The 17,081-nt window shown below is 42.3% G+C and overlaps 1 protein-coding gene across 2 annotated transcripts in view; it reads left to right on the top strand.

Moving 5' to 3' along the window:
- Positions 1-17,081, top strand: part of PRLR (prolactin receptor) — a 164,226-nt gene that overhangs the window by 109,313 nt on the left and 37,832 nt on the right. For both annotated transcript variants that reach the window (XM_004058975.5, XM_055367706.2), the window contains exon 2: positions 1,021-1,082. The gene's annotated coding sequence lies outside the window, so the exon portion shown is untranslated. The remainder of the gene's footprint in view (positions 1-1,020; positions 1,083-17,081) is intronic.

Raw genomic sequence — 17,081 nt, 5'->3', positions numbered from 1 at the left:
CATATATATCAAAGCCCATTTTAAAAAGTAGCTGTAGGCTGGGCATGGTGGCTCACACCTATAATCCCAGCACTTTGGGAGTATGAGGCAGGCAGATCATTGAGGCCAGGAGTTTGAGACCAGCCTGGCCAACATGGCAAAACCCCATCTCTACTAAAAATACAAAAACTTCGCCAGGTGTAATGACATGTGCCTGTAGTCCCAGCTACTTGGGGCAGGGGGCGGGTGAAATGGGAGAATCACCTGAGCCTGGGGAGGTTGAGGTTGCAGTGAGCTGTGATTGCGCCACTGCACTCCAGCCTGGGAGACACAGTAAGACCCTGTCAAAAAAAAAAAAAAAGATCCATACCTCTAACAGTTGTCCCTTCACGCCTCCCAGACTCAGGCCAGTCAGTCCCCAGAGTCTGAAAGTTCTTATATAAAACCCAGAATTCCAGTTCATCTATAACTATGTCAGAATTTGTTAAGAAATTTCATTAAGGTCTCCAGGACCAAATTTTATGAAATCTAATCCCAACTAGGATAACTGGCAAAATTTGAGTAAGCTCTATAGATTAGGTAATAATACTGTGTCAATGTTAATTTTCCGATGTTAATTATTGTACTACATTTATGTAGGAGAATTGTCCTTGTTCTTAGGAAAACACCCTGAAATATTTAGGGGTAAACATGCATCATGACTGTGACTAGCTCACAAATAATTAGGAAGTAACTTTTATATACACAGAAGAAAGATTATAAATCAGATGTGGTAAAATAGTAACAATTGAGGTATATGGGTAGAGGGTATATGAGTTTTGTTTTTTGTTTTTTTTTTTTTTACTATTTTATAACTTTTCTGTAAGATTAAAATTACTTCAAAATAAAGCTGCCAAAAAACTAATTCCAGAACACTAGAGCTGTCTCATGCCTATCACTGAGGGGCCAATGTTCAGCCATGCTACATACTGCAGAGTGAGCCAGAAATGGAATCTCCCGTTTTGTCATCTTGGAGCTAAAATGAATCATTTCTTCTTTCAGCTAAAGAACTCTCCTATTCATGGAGGCGAACACTGAGGATGCTTTCCACATGAACCCTGAAGGTAAGGGGGACTTGTTCTCATGCCCCTCGGTCACACCACCCATCTGCCCCACTGTCCGTTTCATCCAGGGCAGGGGCTCAACTATCTTGGTTTACAGAATATCATCTCAAACCAGTCAATGTCTACACTGGCACATTCTGCTCTCTTCAAAGGCTGTTTCAATCTCCCCAGCCTGTCCAGCTCAGAAAACCTGATGTTCATCCTTTTCTGTTTTTCTCAAAGAAAATACCAAAGCTTTTAATAGCTGATATCTCCTAGTGGTGCAATCATGAGAGATTTTTATTTTCTCCTTGTAGTTTTCTGTAATTGAGAGATTATCGACAATGACTATGTTACTTTTATAATCAGAGACAGAAATATTGTGCTTGCTTTTATTTTCTTAAGCAACTCTACATAAATTCTTGCCACAGCTTTCTGGGCCCCGTAATGTTACTGCTGTGTCTCCTTCCTCCCAGCCCTCATGGCAGGACTCATGTGTGACAGGCTCTGGGTCTTCTCTCATCTGCCAGTGGCAAGGAAACCCTAGGCTGCCAGGACTGCTTAGCAAATAGATCATGAAGTATTACGACTCCATTTTACAGATGGAGAAACCAAGCCCCCTGACTTCCCTCTGTCTACACTACAGTCAAATGGGATCTGGACCCACTGAGATGAGCTCGACATGTACGACTTTGAGGCTGTACTCTCTCATTCAGAGGAAGTTAAGGAGCCAGGAAGATAGGAAAACGATGAAGTTATTGGTTGAAGAAAATCCTAGACAAAATTTTCCTGGGACTTCTTGGAGCCATCTGGGGGAACTTACTAGTCTTCCCACATTGAAACATGACAGCCCCTTGAGAGCCATCATGCCGCCTTGGTGTCAAGATCTGAGCCCGAACTTGCCCTCTGGACCAGGGTTTCTCAAACAACACTGTAGGCATTCTGGGTCAGATCGTTTTGGGTAGTGGGGCTCCTCTGTGCATCATTTGATGCTCAGCAGCATTCCTGGTGTCTCCCACTAAATACCAGAAGGACACCACCCCACCCCAGCTCTAACAACCAATGACATCTCCAGACAGTTCCAAGGAGGACAAAACTCCCCCCAACAGAAGTAACAATAAAATAATGTTTCCAGGCTTTGCCAAATGTCTTCCAGGTGGGGACAAAATTATCCTACCAAAAACCACTGCTTTAAGTTGCCTCAGCCCAGCAGAAGCTTTTGTTTTTCATGGAAATCGACTGAAATTTATAGTGTTCACAATAACATTAGCAAATACTTGCAGAAGAAGTGTCATCAGTCATCAAAACGCTCTGGGTACAAGAGTGCCCCACAGCATAATAGCCCTGCCCAGGAGCATCTGGTAACATTGGAAGTGGTGAATCGACCCATTCAGACTTCTCTGAGTTGCTTTCTCCAGTCTTGGCTTCTACCCCTTGATGCCAAATGCCTCATGCTATTTACTGAAAGGAAAGGCAAATGAAGGAGAACAGGGCAATGCTGAATACTGAGTGGACCTTTCCTTTAAGAGTTTGAAGAGGTCAGAAAGCACCCAATAGTCAGAGCTGTGTTGCGAAGCTCCCAGAAAATTTGGCCGCTACTTTGTATTTGTGTGTGTATTCATTATTCACAGACGTGTATTCATAGACAACATTATTGCTCAAAAGATTTGAGACATATTCTCCACTTCACTTTATATAATTTTAACTTTTTACAGCAAACGGGTCACCATTCTAAAGAGTGGCTTAACCAGAAATCCTTTTTTAAAAAAAATTAACCAAATAGTATAGAGTAGTTAAGGTGGCGGTAGCAGATTTATCTGTGGTACCAATTGGCAAAACAAGGCCCTAAAAGGAAATTCAAAAGCCCTAGGGTTTGTACACACACTCCTATTCATCTTTAAGTGCACCTCATAGACCTTTTATTCCTCTGATTGATCTTCCCTGACCCCTGCACCCAGCCTCCATCATCCTCCACCCTTTCCCAACCTGGTGTTTGGATTACAAAGATACTTCTGATTCCAGTGGATATCTGTGAAATCACAGGCAGGAACTTGAAAGCAGTTACATGGTCATCCAAGAGAAACAGAAACACAGCTCAGTTTCAGGGTGAAAAGAACATCCAGAAAGCAATATTCATAGAAGAATTCAGAGGGGGGGGACCCTCCTTAAAAGAGGGGATTAAAAGTTAAGAGTAAAATTGCAATTCCCGTCCAAGACTTGACCCAAAGTGCCGCAGTCCATTTTGCAGCCTTTTATATGATGTCTGGTCTCTCTAACTTAATTGTTAACTTTTCAGTCCTGTCCCAGTGGTAATCATCACTCCCTAACAATCACTCCCTCGTGCCCCATACCCACCCAGGGTGGAACAAACTGTCTCTTTGCCTGGCATACCAGATTCTTTTGCAAGAGCCCTGGCATCCTTCAGGCTCTGCCCATTCCAACCCTCCCACCTCCAGCCCTTTCCCAGGCCCCCATCCGCACACTTCTGCCCTTAACTCTCTCCAGACTGCAAGAAGCCAAGAGGAGATTAGAAGCAGCCCAGGGTCCTCGGGAGGATGTGTCCACCCATAGGGTGTGTTTTGAAGTTCATTTAAAGCTCTATACTTATATTTTTCCCCACCACTTACCTGTTAGAGTTTCTCAAATTCCTATCATTTGAGCCTCTGCTTTGACTAAATTGTGGCATTACTCAAAACCTACACATGTACCTAAGGGAGAAAGGCCTTAATTTATAGATAGCAATTTGTTTATGAGATTGTCTTGCTGGTGCTTCTCTAAGAAGAGAGCCTTGGGATTGGGACACAGGACCAATTAATTTTGATTGCAATGGAGAGACTGAAACGATTGGGATATTGAGCCCTAGACCTGTACTGTCTGATACACAAGCCACTAGCTACTTGTAGCAATTTAAATATAAATAAATTGAAATTAAATAATATTAAAAATTTCATGCCTCAGTCACATTGAGTACATTTCAAATGTTTGCCAGCCTCATGTGGCTTGTGGCTACCGCCACTGGACAAAGGAAATCCATTGGACATTTCTATCGTGATTGAAAGTTCTACTGAATAGCATGTCTCGAGACTGAGGCTGGTACTTCCAGCAGAGAGTTCTGGAAAAGAGGTGCAGCCCAACATCACCAGCTCTGTGGGCAGGGATAGAGAAGAGTAGAAGGAACCGAATTCCAAAAGGGAAGGGAGCCAAAGCTCAGGCCCAGCCCTGAGCAAACATGCATCTGCCACACCCAAACTCCTTATGTTAACAAATGGAAAGAGAGGAGCCACTGGGGTCGGCTTTGTAGCCCATTTCCTCCATTGGATGGCCTCTGAGTTCTGTGGGCTTCTGATGAAGCAAAAGACCCCATCCTGAATCCTGAGGCAAGAGGGACTCAGAGTTTCACTCACATACGGGAGCCACTGGGCTTCCAGACAAAGGGAAATCTCCACCCTAGTGACACAAGGAGCCAGGCAGTCTCCCGGAGCCCACTTAGAGCAATGAGTTTCCAAGTCAAAAGACATTTCAAGGAAGAGGAGCATCTTGTACATCTGAAATTAGACCTCCACTCAGAAAAATCTGAGGAGCCTGGAGGGTTCCAAGGAGCAATTGTAACCCCAACTGATGATGGTGGAGCATTTATCAAGCCTTGCCAATGACAGTGGTTCACGCTTCAATAGCACTTTGCAGCCATGTGGCATGCTTGCACAAAAATATCATTTATTTCATCCTCACAACAGTTGATTGAGGAAAACAGGGCACATGTGATCCTCTGGACACTTTACATTAAAAGATACTCATGCTCAGAAAGAGGAAAAGACATGCCAAATTCAATGTGGCTAATGAATGACAGGACCAGCTCTAGAAAACAACTACCTATTCTGTCTCTCTCAAGTGATGGGGTTACTTGGTACCTGTCCAAGTCCCTAAATGTGTCAGCTCCAAACTGTGTGCCTGCCCATGGATCATGCTGCAAAGTCAGTTCACATCCAACTCCAAGCTGACAACCGAGCCCTTGAAGACTTCTGCTAGGCCTCAATGTCAAGAACATTCCTAAACCAATCACAGGCAAAAGGCAAGTGAGATCACCATGGTTAGCTTAGACTGATACGTCCTCAACCCCTGGGGCTAGATGCCTGATACCTAACAAAACTGGATACCTAACAAAAATGAAGGCAGAAGTGAGTGCTGGAGAAGCAACCAGCAGTGTCTGCCAGACCCAGCTATATTCAGGGCTATGATAAAGAAGAGGGGCTTTCTACTCCCCTTCTCCCGAAGCAGCCTCCCCAGGCAACCCCTCCTGGCCTCCTAGGCCAGGTCAAATCTTCCCACTATGGGTTCTCATGGTACCTGCAGGGCTCCTCCTTAGCACTTGCATCATTTACACTGAAGTGTTTTATTAGCTCCTCTCTTCAGGAGACTGGAAGTACTAGGAGGTTTGTTTCAGCAAAACATTGTATTCTTAGGAACCTACCCCTGCATCACAGATGCTCAGTTGATATTTGTTGAAGGATTAACAGATGGGTGGGTGGGTAGATTGATGAATGGATGGATGGATGGATGGATGGATGGATGGATGGATGGATGGATGGATGGGTGGATAGATAGGTGGGTGGGTGGATGGATGGATGGATGGATGGGTAGATAGGTGAGTGGGTGGGTGGATGGATGGATGGATGGATGGATGGATGGATGGATGGATGGATAAATGGGTGGCTGGGTTGATAGATGGATGGAAAGATGGGTGGGTGGGTTAATGGATGGATGGATGCATAGATGGGTGGGTGGATGGATGGATGGATGGATGGATGGATGGATGGATGGATGGATGGATAAATGGGTGGGTGGGTTGATGGATGGATGGAAAGATAGGTGGGTAGGTTGATGGATGGATGGATAGATGGGGGGGTGGATGGAGGGAGGGAGGGATGGATGGATGGATGGATGGATGGATAGATAAATGGGTGGGTGGATAAATGGGTGGGCGGGTTGATGGATTGATGGAAAGATGGGTGGGTAGGTTGATGGATGGATGGGTGGGTGGGTGGGTGGATGGATGGATGGATGTTCCAGCCACTACATAGGTCAACTCTACATTTTCTCAAAATGCATTGTAAAGAGCTGGATCGTGGTTTCCCTCCCTCTTCCCCACAAGTTGCTCTGGGAGTATGAATTGCCGCACTCCCAGACCAGCCTCGCTAAGGGCCCTGACTATTAACACTCTGGTTGGACAGATGACTTTTCTGCAAAGAAAGGGCTCCTGAGGGAAGCTGAATAAAATGGGGAAAAAAAGAATGAATATCAGCCAGTAAGAGAGACAAGCAATTATCTTGCTAGATAAATAGCCCAGATGTTTTGAATGAAGCAAGCCTGAAAGACCATATTGTCCATGAGAGGTGACTAAATCAGGTAGACACAGGCTGTATTTGTACAAGATGGACCAAAGTGATGAGGGAGAGAGGGACTTTGGGACTGGTAGTAATGTCAGGAGGTGGTAGGGATGCTCAAACCCCTGGCAATAGGCAAAGAAGTGGAGTTTTCACCTTGAGCCCAGTGCTTTCCCTCCCCTAGCCCACCTGCCTTTGAACTTCCACATCCTCCTGCTTTCTCCTCTTTCTCTACCCTCTTTCCCTGTTTACCACTCTTTCAACTTCCGGTTCCTCTTGCTTTGCATGACAAGGACTAGCAGAAGCCCAGGGGCCAGAGTAAAACAAGCACCCAGCTTCTCAGAGAGAGCCCTACTGAATTTATTAAATGCCTTTTTAATAAGATGACCCAGCCATTCTTTGAGGCTCTGAAAAATGAGTTTTTCAATGAAATTACCTTTTACCCACTTATCAGAAGTTTAACAAAAATAATGGCCAGCCTTAGGTATTTCAAATAACCCTAAGACAGACACAGTGATGGAATTCAGAGAAGTAGGGGAAAACAAGTGAGCAAGCCGTGAGTATCAAAAGCGTTTTAAATCATTCAACACAGGCTAAGAAGCAGGGCACAGGCTCAGCCATTCACCCTGATTAACACAGAGAGGTCGGCTGTCAGCAGCTGCTGAAAATTTTGCCACAAACATACAAGTAATTTCTATCTTCTAACCTAGAGGGGAGCTTTTCCATGTATTTGCACCACTGAATGCCAGGTTTTCATTTGGGAGTTGTTTTTGTGGTGTTAAAATTTTTTGTTGGGATTTTCCTCCTCGATTACGATAGTAATAGCTTTTTATTTTATTACAAAAGTAATCACATTTTATTTTAGAATCATCGTCCCAGAAACAACTACTCCCAATATATATTTCCGGTCTTTCTTCTGTGCACATATAGAGATATGTATATTCGATTGGAATCAAACACATCTCCTTTCTGTATTCAATTTCTTTTTTACTTTTTCCATGTTTCTATATCATTGGTTTATCACATTACTTTAAAGATTAAATAATATTTCATTATATGACTGTAACACGATCTAGGTAAACCATCCCTTATGATTTGATATTTAGATCTCTTCCCCATGATTCTGTTTTTATAAATACCAAAATGAAAGCAGAATATTGGATTCTAGAAGTAGGAGGGTAGGGTTCTCTTTGTACAGAATTGTTTTTGTTTCTGTTCATTTGGGATAAATTTCTAGAAGCCTATTTTGTGATTCAAAGTGTATCTACATTCTTAAGGCTTTTAAAATATATTACCCTAAAAGAATACACCAATTTATATTCAAAAGATAAAACATCTGTCCCACCTCTACCATCTAGCAGCCAGAAGTGTTTACAAACTCAGTGTTACCATCCGGAAATCTCACGGGGTTTGGAAGATAATTAAATAAAATATTTCTTATGAAAATACTTTGAAAACTAAAATTGTATTAAAATATATGTTGCCATTATTTTCAATTTTTAAACCATCCAAGATGGAAAAGGCATTACCTCCCTCAATCACATATTCCAATGATTAACAGCTCTTTAGAGCATAAAATTCTTACCAGTTGCCCTCTAAATACAACTACACCACATATATTTCATTTATTCAGAACCATTTGTTGAATACCTTCTATGTTTCAAGTTTTGCATTAAGCATGGGAGATATGAAAGAAACACACACAGAGCAATGAGCTACTAGCCTGGGATGGGGTGGGGGTGCAGAGAAAGATAGGTCAAGATTCATTATCAGTGCCACGGTAAGGTCAGGTTCTGGGTGTTTTGTAGACAGGGCGTGATCCAGCTTTGGAGAACCCAGGGATGTCCATGCCTGAAAGAGGGTAATCTGAAACTTAGCATGAGAAGCAGCCCGGCTTTCTGTTGGGGGACAATGTGGCAATTCCTATTGTTTCTGAAACAGTATGGAGAAATCACATTTTCCTGGCAGCTATATTCCTGCATAGAAAAACAGCAATTTTTGTGGGAAAAAGACTTTAACAGGCCACATGGTGGGAAGGCTAAGATCCCCCATGGGGTTGACTTTGAGGAACACTAGATGGTTACCATGTCTCTAGAAATGAGCCTGCCATTGGTGAGTGAGATATGCAAGCTGATGCTGATTGCAGGATTGCTTGGGACTATAGAGAGAATTTTATTTTATTTCAGAGGGGATTTTAGAGAGGTGTGAGGAAAGATAAAGGGGCAAGATATGACAACTGATAGGGGAGGAACTTTGAGGGCAAATACAAAGATGCTTAATAAGGAATTTTGCCAAGTGTCTGCTATGAAATGTTCTATAGAGCCCCTAACTCCTGTCTACTCACAATATCCTTGCTATTATTTTTTTTTATTATACTTTAAGTTTTAGGGTACATGTGCACAACGTGCAGGTTTGTTACATATGTATACATGTGCCATGTTGGTGTGCTGCACCCATTAACCCATCATTTACATTAGGTATATCTCCTAATGCTATCACCCCCTCCCCCCATCCAATGACAGGCCCTGGTGTGTGATGTTCCCCACCCTGTGTCCAAGTGTTCTCATTATTCAAACCCCACCTGTGAGTGAGAACATGCGGTGTTTAGTTTTCTGTCCTTGTGATAGTTTGCTCAGAGTGATGGTTTCCAGCTTCATCCATGTCCCTACAAAGGACATGAACTCATCCTTTTTTATGGCTGCATAGTATTCCATGGTGTATATGTGCCACATTTTCTTAATCCAGTCTATCACTGATGGACATTTGGGTTGGCTCCAAGCCTTTACTATTGTGAATAGTGCCGCAATAAACATATGTGTGCATGTGTCTTTATAGCAGCATCATTTATAATCCCTTGGGTATATACGCAGTAATGGGATGGCTGGGTCAAACGGTATTTCCAGTTCTAGATCCTTGAGGAATCGCCACGCTGTCTTCCACAATGGTTGAACTAGTTTACAGTCCCACCAATAGTGTAAAAGTGTTTCTATTTGTCCACATCCTCTCCAGCCCCTGTTGTTTCCTGGCTTTTTAATGATTGCCATTCTAACTGCTGTGAGATGGTATCTCATTGTGGTTTTGATTTGCATTTCTCTGATGGCCAGTGATGATGAGCATTTTTTCATGTGTCTGTTGGCTGCATAAATGTCTTCTTTTGAGAAGTGTCTGTTCATATCCTTCACCAACTTTTTGATGGGGTTGTTTGATTTTTTTCTTGTAAATTTGTTTGAGTTCTTTGTAGATTCTGGATATTAGCCCTTTGTCAGATGGGTAGATTGTAAAAATTTTCTCCCATTCTGTAGGTTGCCTGTTCACTCTGATGGTGGTTTCTTTTGCTGGGCAGAAGTTCTTTAGTTTAATTAGATCCCATTTGTCAATTTTGGCTTTTGTTGCCATTGCTTTTGGTGTTGTAGTCATGAAGTCCTTGCCCATGCCTGTGTCCTGAATGGTATTGCCTAGATTTTCTTCTAGGGTTTTTATGATTTTAGGTCTAACATTTAAGTCTTTAATCCATCTTGAGTTAATTTTTGTATAAGGTGTAAGGAAGGGATCCAGTTTCAGCTTTCTACATATGGCTAGCCAGTTTCCCCAGCACCATTTATTAAATAGAAAATCCTTTCCCCATTTCTTGTTTTTGTCAGGTTTGTCAAAGATCAGATGGTTGTAGATGTGTGGTATTATTTCTGAGGGCTCTGTTCTGTTCCATTGGTCTGCATCTCTGTTTTGGTACTAGTGCCGTGCTGTTTTGGTTACTGTAGCCTTGTAGTATAGTTTGAAGTCAGGCAGCATGATGCCTCCAGCTTTGTTCTTTTGGCTTAGGATTGTCTTGGCAATGTGGGATCTTTTTTTGGTTCCTTATGAACTTTAAAGTAGTTTTTTCCAATTCTGTGAAGAAAGTCATTGGTAGCTTGATGGGAATGGCATTGAATCTAGAAATTACCTTGGGCAGTATGGCCATTTTCACGATGTTGATTATTCCTATCTATGAGCATGGAATGTTCTTCCATTTGTTTATGTCCTCTTTTATTTCATTGAGCAGTGGTTTGTAGCTCTCCTTGAAGATGTCCTTCACATCCCTTGTAAGTTGGATTCCTAGATATTTTATTCTCTTTGAAGCAATTGTGAATGAGAGTTCACTCATGGTTTGGCTTTCTGTTTATCTCTTATTGGTGTATAGGAATGCTTGTGATTTTTGCACATTGATTTTGTATCCTGAGACTTTGCTGAAGTTGCTTATCAGCTTTTGGGCTGAGACGATGGGGTTTTCTAAATGTGCAATCATGTCATCTGCAAAGAGGGACAATTTGACTTCCTCTTTTCCTAATTACCCTTTATTTCTTTCTCCTGCCTGATTGCCCTGGCCAGAACTTCCAATACTATGTTGAATAGGAGTGGTGAGAGAGGGCATCCCTGTCTTGTGCCAGTTTTCAAAGGGAATGCTTCCAGTTTTTGCCCATTCAATATGATATTGGTTGTGGGTTTATCATAAATAGCTCTTCTTTTTTTGAGATATGTTTCATCAATACCTAGTTTATTGAGAGTTTTTAGCATGAAGGGGTGTTGAATTTTGTCGAAGGCCTTTTCTGCATCTATTGAGATAATCATGTGGTTTTTGTCGTTGGTTCTGTTTATATGCTGGATTACGTTTATTGATTTGTGTATGTTGGACCAGCCTTGCATCCCAGGGATGAAGCCAACTTGATTGTGGTGGATAAGCTTTTTGATGTGCTGCTGGATTCAGTTTGCCAGTGTTTTATTGAAGATTTTTGCATCGATGTTCATCAAGGATATTGGTCTAAAATTCTCTTTTTTTGTTGTGCCAGGATTTGGTATCAGGATGATGCTGGCCTCATGAAATGAGTTAGGGAGGATTCCCTCTTTTTCTATTCATTGGAATAGTTTAGAAGGAATGGTATCAGCTCTTCTTTGCACCTCTGGTAGACTCAGCTGTGAATCCGTCTGGTCCTGGACTTTTTTTGCTTGGTAGGCTATTAATTATTGCCTCAATTTCAGAGCCTGTTATTGGTCTATTCAGGGATTCAACTTCTTCCTGGTTGAGTCTTGGGAGGGTGTGTGTTTCCAGGAATTTATCCATTTCTTCTAGATTTTCTAGTTTATTTGCATAGAGGTGTTTATAGTATTCTCTGATGGTAGTTTCTATTTCTGTGGGATTGGTGGTGATATCCCTTTATGATTTTTTATTGCATCTATTTGATTTTTCCCTCTTTTCTTCTTTATTAATCTTGCTAGTGGTCTATCAATTTTGTTGATCTTTTCAGAAAACCAGATCCTGGATTCATTGATTTTTTGAAGAGTTTTTTGTGTCTTTATCTCCTTCAGTTCTGCTCTGATCTTAGTTATTTCTTGCCTTCTGCTAGCTTTTGAATTTGTTTGCTCTTGCTTCTCTAGTTCTTTTAATTGTGATGTTAGGGTGTCGATTTTAGATCTTTCCTGCTTTCTCTTGTGGGCATTTAGTGCTATAAATTTCCCTCTACACACTGCTTTAAATGTGTCCCAGAGATTCTGGTATGTTGTGTCTTTGTTCTCATTGGTTTCAAAGAACATCTTTCTTTCTGCCTTCATTTACTTATTTACCCAGTAGTCATTCAGGAGCAGGTTGTTCAGTTTCCATGTAGTTGTGCGATTTTGAGTGAGTTTCTTAATCCTGGGTTCTAATTTGATTGCACTGTGGTCTGAGAGACAGTTTGTTATAATTTCTGTTCTTTTACATTTGCTGAGGAGAGCTTTACTTCCAACTATGTGGTCAATTTTGGAATAAGTGCGATGTGGTGCTGAGAAGAATGTATATTCTGTTGATTTGGGGTGGAGAGTTCTGTAAATGTCTATTAGGTCCACTTGGTGCAGAGCTGAGTTCAAGTCCTGAATATCCTTGTTAACTTTCTGTGTCATCAATCTGTCTAATGTTGACAGTGGGGTGTTGAAGTCTCCGATTAGTATTATGTGGGAGTGTAAGTCTCCTTGCAGGTCTCTAAGGACTTGCTTTATGAATCTGGGTGCTCCTGTATTGGGTGCATATATATTTAGGATAGTAGCTCTTCTTGTTGAATTGATCCCTTTACCATTATGTAATGGCCTTCTTTGTCTCTTTTGATCTTTGTTGGTTTAAAGTCTGTTTTCTCAGAGAGTAGGATTACAACTCCTGCTTTTCTTTGTTTTCCATTTGCTTGGTAGATCTTCCTCCATCCCTTTATTTTGAGCCTATGTGTATCTCTGCATGAAAAGTGGGTCTCCTGAATACAGCACACCTATGGGTCTTGACTCTTTATCCAATTTGCCAGCCTGTGTCTTTCAATTGGAGCATTTAGCCCATTTACATTTAAGGTTAATATTGTTATGTGTGAATTTCATCCTGTCATTATGATGTTAGCTGGTTATTTTGCTCATTGGTTGGTGCAGTTTCTTCCTAGCCTTGATGGTCTTTAAAATTTGGCGTGTTTTTGCAGTGGCTGGTACCAGTTGTTCCTTCCCATGTTTAGTGCTTCCTTCAGGAGCTCTTGTAAGGCAGGCCTGGTGGTGACAAAATCTCTCAGCACTTGCTTGTCTGTAAAGGATTTTATTTCTCCTTCACTTATGAAGCTTAGTTTGGCTGGATATGAAATTCTGGGTTTAAAATTCTTTTCTTTAAGAATGTTGAATATTGGCCCCCACTCTCTTCTGGCTTTTAGAGTTTCTGCCAAGAGATCCACTGTTAGTCTGACGGGCTTCCCTTTGTGGGTAACCCAACCTTTCTCTCTTGCTGCCCTTAACGTTTTTTCCTTCATTTCAACTTTGGTGAATCTGACAATTATGTCTTAGAGTTGCTCTTCTCGAGGAGTATCTTTGTGGCATTCTCTGTATTTCCTGAATTTGAATGTTGGCCTGCCTTGCTAGGTTGGGGAAGTACTCCTGGATAATATCCTGCAGAGTGTTTTCCAACTTGGTTCCATTCTCCTTGTCACTTTCAGGTACACCAATCAAACATAGATTTGGTCTTTTCACATAGTCCCGTATTTCTTGGAGGCTTTGTTTCTTTTTACTCTTTTTTTCTCTAAACTTCTCTTCTCACTTCATTCATTTGATCTTCAGTCACTGATACCCTTTCTTCCACTTGATCAAATCAGCTACTGAAGCTTGTGAATGCATCACATAGTTCTCGTGCCATGGTTTTCAGCTTCATCAGGTCATTTAAGGTCTTCTCTACACTGTTTTTTCTAGTTAGCCATTCATCTAATCTTTTTCAAGGTTTTTAGCTTCTTTGCGATGGGTTTGAACACCTCTTTTAGCTCTGAGAAGTTTGTTATTGCCGATCATCTGAAACCTACTTCTGTCAACTCGTCAACATCATTCTCTGTCCATCTTTGTTCCATTGCTGGTGAGGAACTGCATTCCTTTGGAGGAGAAGAGGCACTCTGATTTTTAGAATTTTCAGCTTTTCTGCTCTGGTTTCTCCCCATCTTTGTGGTTTTATCTACCTTTGGTCTTTGATGATGGTGATGTACAGATGGGGTTTTGGTGTGAATGTCTTTCTGTTTGTTAGTTTTCCTTCTAACAGTCAGGACCCTCAGCTGCAGGTCTGTTGGAGTTTGCTGGAGGTCCACTCCAGAACCTGTTTGCCTGAGTATCACAGCAGAGGCTGCAGAACAGCAAATGTTACTGCCTGATCCTTCCTCTGGAAACTTCGTCTCAGAGGGGCACCTGGCTGTATGAGGTGTCAGTCGGCCCCTACTGGGAGGTGTCTCCTAGTTAGGCTACTTAGGGGTCAGGGACCCACTTGAGGAGGCAGTCTGTCTGTTCTCCGATCTTAAATTCCATGCTGGGAGAACCACTTCTTTCTTCAAAGCTGTCAGACAGGAACATTTAAGTCTGCAGAAGTTTCTGCTGCCTTTTGTTCAGCTATGCCCTGCCCCCAGAGGTGGAGTATCCAGAGACAGGCAGGCATCCTTGAGCTCGGTGGGCTCCACCCAGTTCGAGCTTCCTGGCCTCTTTGTTTACCTAGTCAAGCCTCAGCAATGGTGGACGCCCCTTCCCCACCCTTGCTGCCACCTTGCAGTTCGATCTCAGACTGCTGTGCTAGCAGTGAGCGAGGCTCCGTGGGCATAGGACCCTCCGAGTCAGGGGCAGGATATAATCTCCTGGTGTGCCATTTGCTAAGACCATTGGAAAAGTGCAGTATTAGCGTGGGAGTGTCCCGATTTTCCAGGTACTGTCTGTCACTGCTTCCCTTGGCTAGTAAAGGGAATTTCCCGACCCCTTGCACTTCCCGGGTGAGGCAATGCGCACCCCTGCTTCCACTGACACTCCGTGGGCTGCACCCACTGTCCAACAAGTCCCAGTGAGATGAACCCAGTACCTCAGTTGGAAATGCAGAAATCACCTGTCTTCTGCGTTGCTCACGCTGGGAGCTGTGGACTGGAGCTGTTCCTATTTGGCCATCTTGGAACCCCTATCCTTGCTCTTATTAATACCTCAAGTGACATACAGTTCAGTGTGCCCTACATGTGGATGGAGGGTGAGAGTGAAGGCTGCCATTTAGAGGCAGTCCTGCCTGGTTACTCATCCTTCATTCTGTAAGGAGCTAAGTGCTACTGTGTTCTCAGAACATTTGTGCTAAGCAGGAAACCCCTCTTTTGAACTGTACAGGATATAAAAGTGAACACAATCTACTGCTCTTCCCATACTGACCCACTAGCCTTACTTGGGCTCTGTTTGCCTGGGCACATGCACTTATACAGCTTTAAAAAAAAAGGAAAATATTATAATAGGATCTTTTAGGCAATCAAAGACATTCAAAAACACATTCAGATGTTTGTCAGGCCTTCTGCTTAGGCACACCCATGAAAGCATCCCAAGCCATTTATATTTTGACTTGCAAATAAACTGGCAATTGCTATAATTGAGAGTATTGGCAAAGCATCAAACTTCCCTTCCAAATTCTATTGTTCTTGTGGTAATATTAATTTCTGTCTCCCAAACTGAGTGTAGAGGCATGGATACGTGACAATAGGATGTTTTCTAGGCCAAGGATGAAAAACCATCATGGGTAAACTACTAAGAAGAGTGTTTACACAGATAAAAAGAAATTGACTAACATTTTGAGTTTTGACTTCCCAATCTCTTTTTTTAAACATTAATGATTTCAGAGAGGAATGTTTGGAAGACACACCATTGATTATATGCTGTACAAAGTGATGCTCTTTTTATTGTAAAGCAGTGAGTCAATGAAGATTTACTGGGATCTGCCAAGCCAATATCCTAGTGGCCAAACGTGCAGACATTTGCAGAAGCCCACTCTACTTCCATTGGCCCAGGAAGCCTAGCAACCAACGGGGAGTTAGTTGTACCCTTTGCTGATATGCAGTAGTGGCATGGAGGACTTATTAAGAGATAGAGAGAGCCTTTTATAGTTGACAATAGCACTTGCCTTTTAAGATGTTAAACATACTATACCATATTTTTCTAAGTTCAGTAGGCTTACTTTGGGACACAGAAATGCATCACTATTTAAAACTCACCTATCCAGCAACCTTAACTATCTGGAACATATATGAGATCCAGGAAGCAAGGTAAATAGATTTTTGAGCAAAATAGATATAACAAAATCTATTTACCTACAGGTTTGGTAGGAAATTCCTTCAGTCATCACTCAGAACCTAGTTATTCTTATTTGAAACCACCTTAATTTTCTAAAATTTAGTTATTGGGTTTTTTAATTCACATCAGATCAGAAGCAACAATAGAGTGGAAGGGGCTAGAAGAAACTATCTTGAGTGATCTAGAAGGGAGTCAGCTAACAAAAGTGAGAACTATTAGCTGTTAAATTGAATGTAAAGAAAAACACATTAGAAAAGAAAAAAGCCGGGTGTGGCAGCTCATGCCTGTAATCCCAGAACTTTGGGAGGCCGAGGCAGGTGGATCACCTGAGGTCAGGAGTTCGAGACCAGCCTGACCAATATGGTGAAACCCCATCTCTACTAAAAACACAAAAATTAGCTGAGCATGGTAGTGTGTGCCTGTAGTCCCAGCTACTCGGGAGGCTAAGACAGGAGAATTTCTTGAACCCGGGCAGTGGAGGTTGCAGTGAGCCAAGATTGGGCCACTGCACTCCAGCCTGGGCAACAGAGCAAGACTCCATCAAAGAAAGAAAAGAAAAGAGAGGAGAGGAGAGGAGACGGGACGGGACGGGACGGGACAGGAAAGGAAAGGAAAGAAAAGAAAAGGAAAAAGAAAAGAAAGAGAAAAAGACACTAAAAAGGAAAGGAGAGAGGAGAGATGGGCAAAAGGATGGAGCGAGGGAAGGAGGCTATAAAAAGAAGACTAGAAACTTAAAATGCTCAAGTCCTAGGCGTTTGATTTTGGCAACAAGCCCTTGATCTCTAGGAGCAGCTGAGCACATCCTATATCCACCATATCACACCATAATTTTTATGTTCATAAATGACCCCAGTACTCCATTAAAAGTTTCAATTAGGAAGTCAGAGAAGCGCTTCATTTTTAGAAGTGTGCACCCAATAAATTAAAAGTTTGGCCGGGCGTGGTGGCTCACGTCTGTAATCACGGCACTTTGGGAGGCTGAGGCGGGTAGATCACGAGGTCAAGAGATGGAGACCATCCCGGCCAACAGGGTGAAACCTTGTCTCTA

The sequence above is a fragment of the Gorilla gorilla genome, chromosome 19, assembly GCF_029281585.2.
Source record: "Gorilla gorilla gorilla isolate KB3781 chromosome 19, NHGRI_mGorGor1-v2.1_pri, whole genome shotgun sequence".
Lineage (NCBI taxonomy): Eukaryota > Metazoa > Chordata > Mammalia > Primates > Hominidae > Gorilla > Gorilla gorilla.
This window is presented reverse-complemented; position numbering and strand designations above follow the sequence as displayed.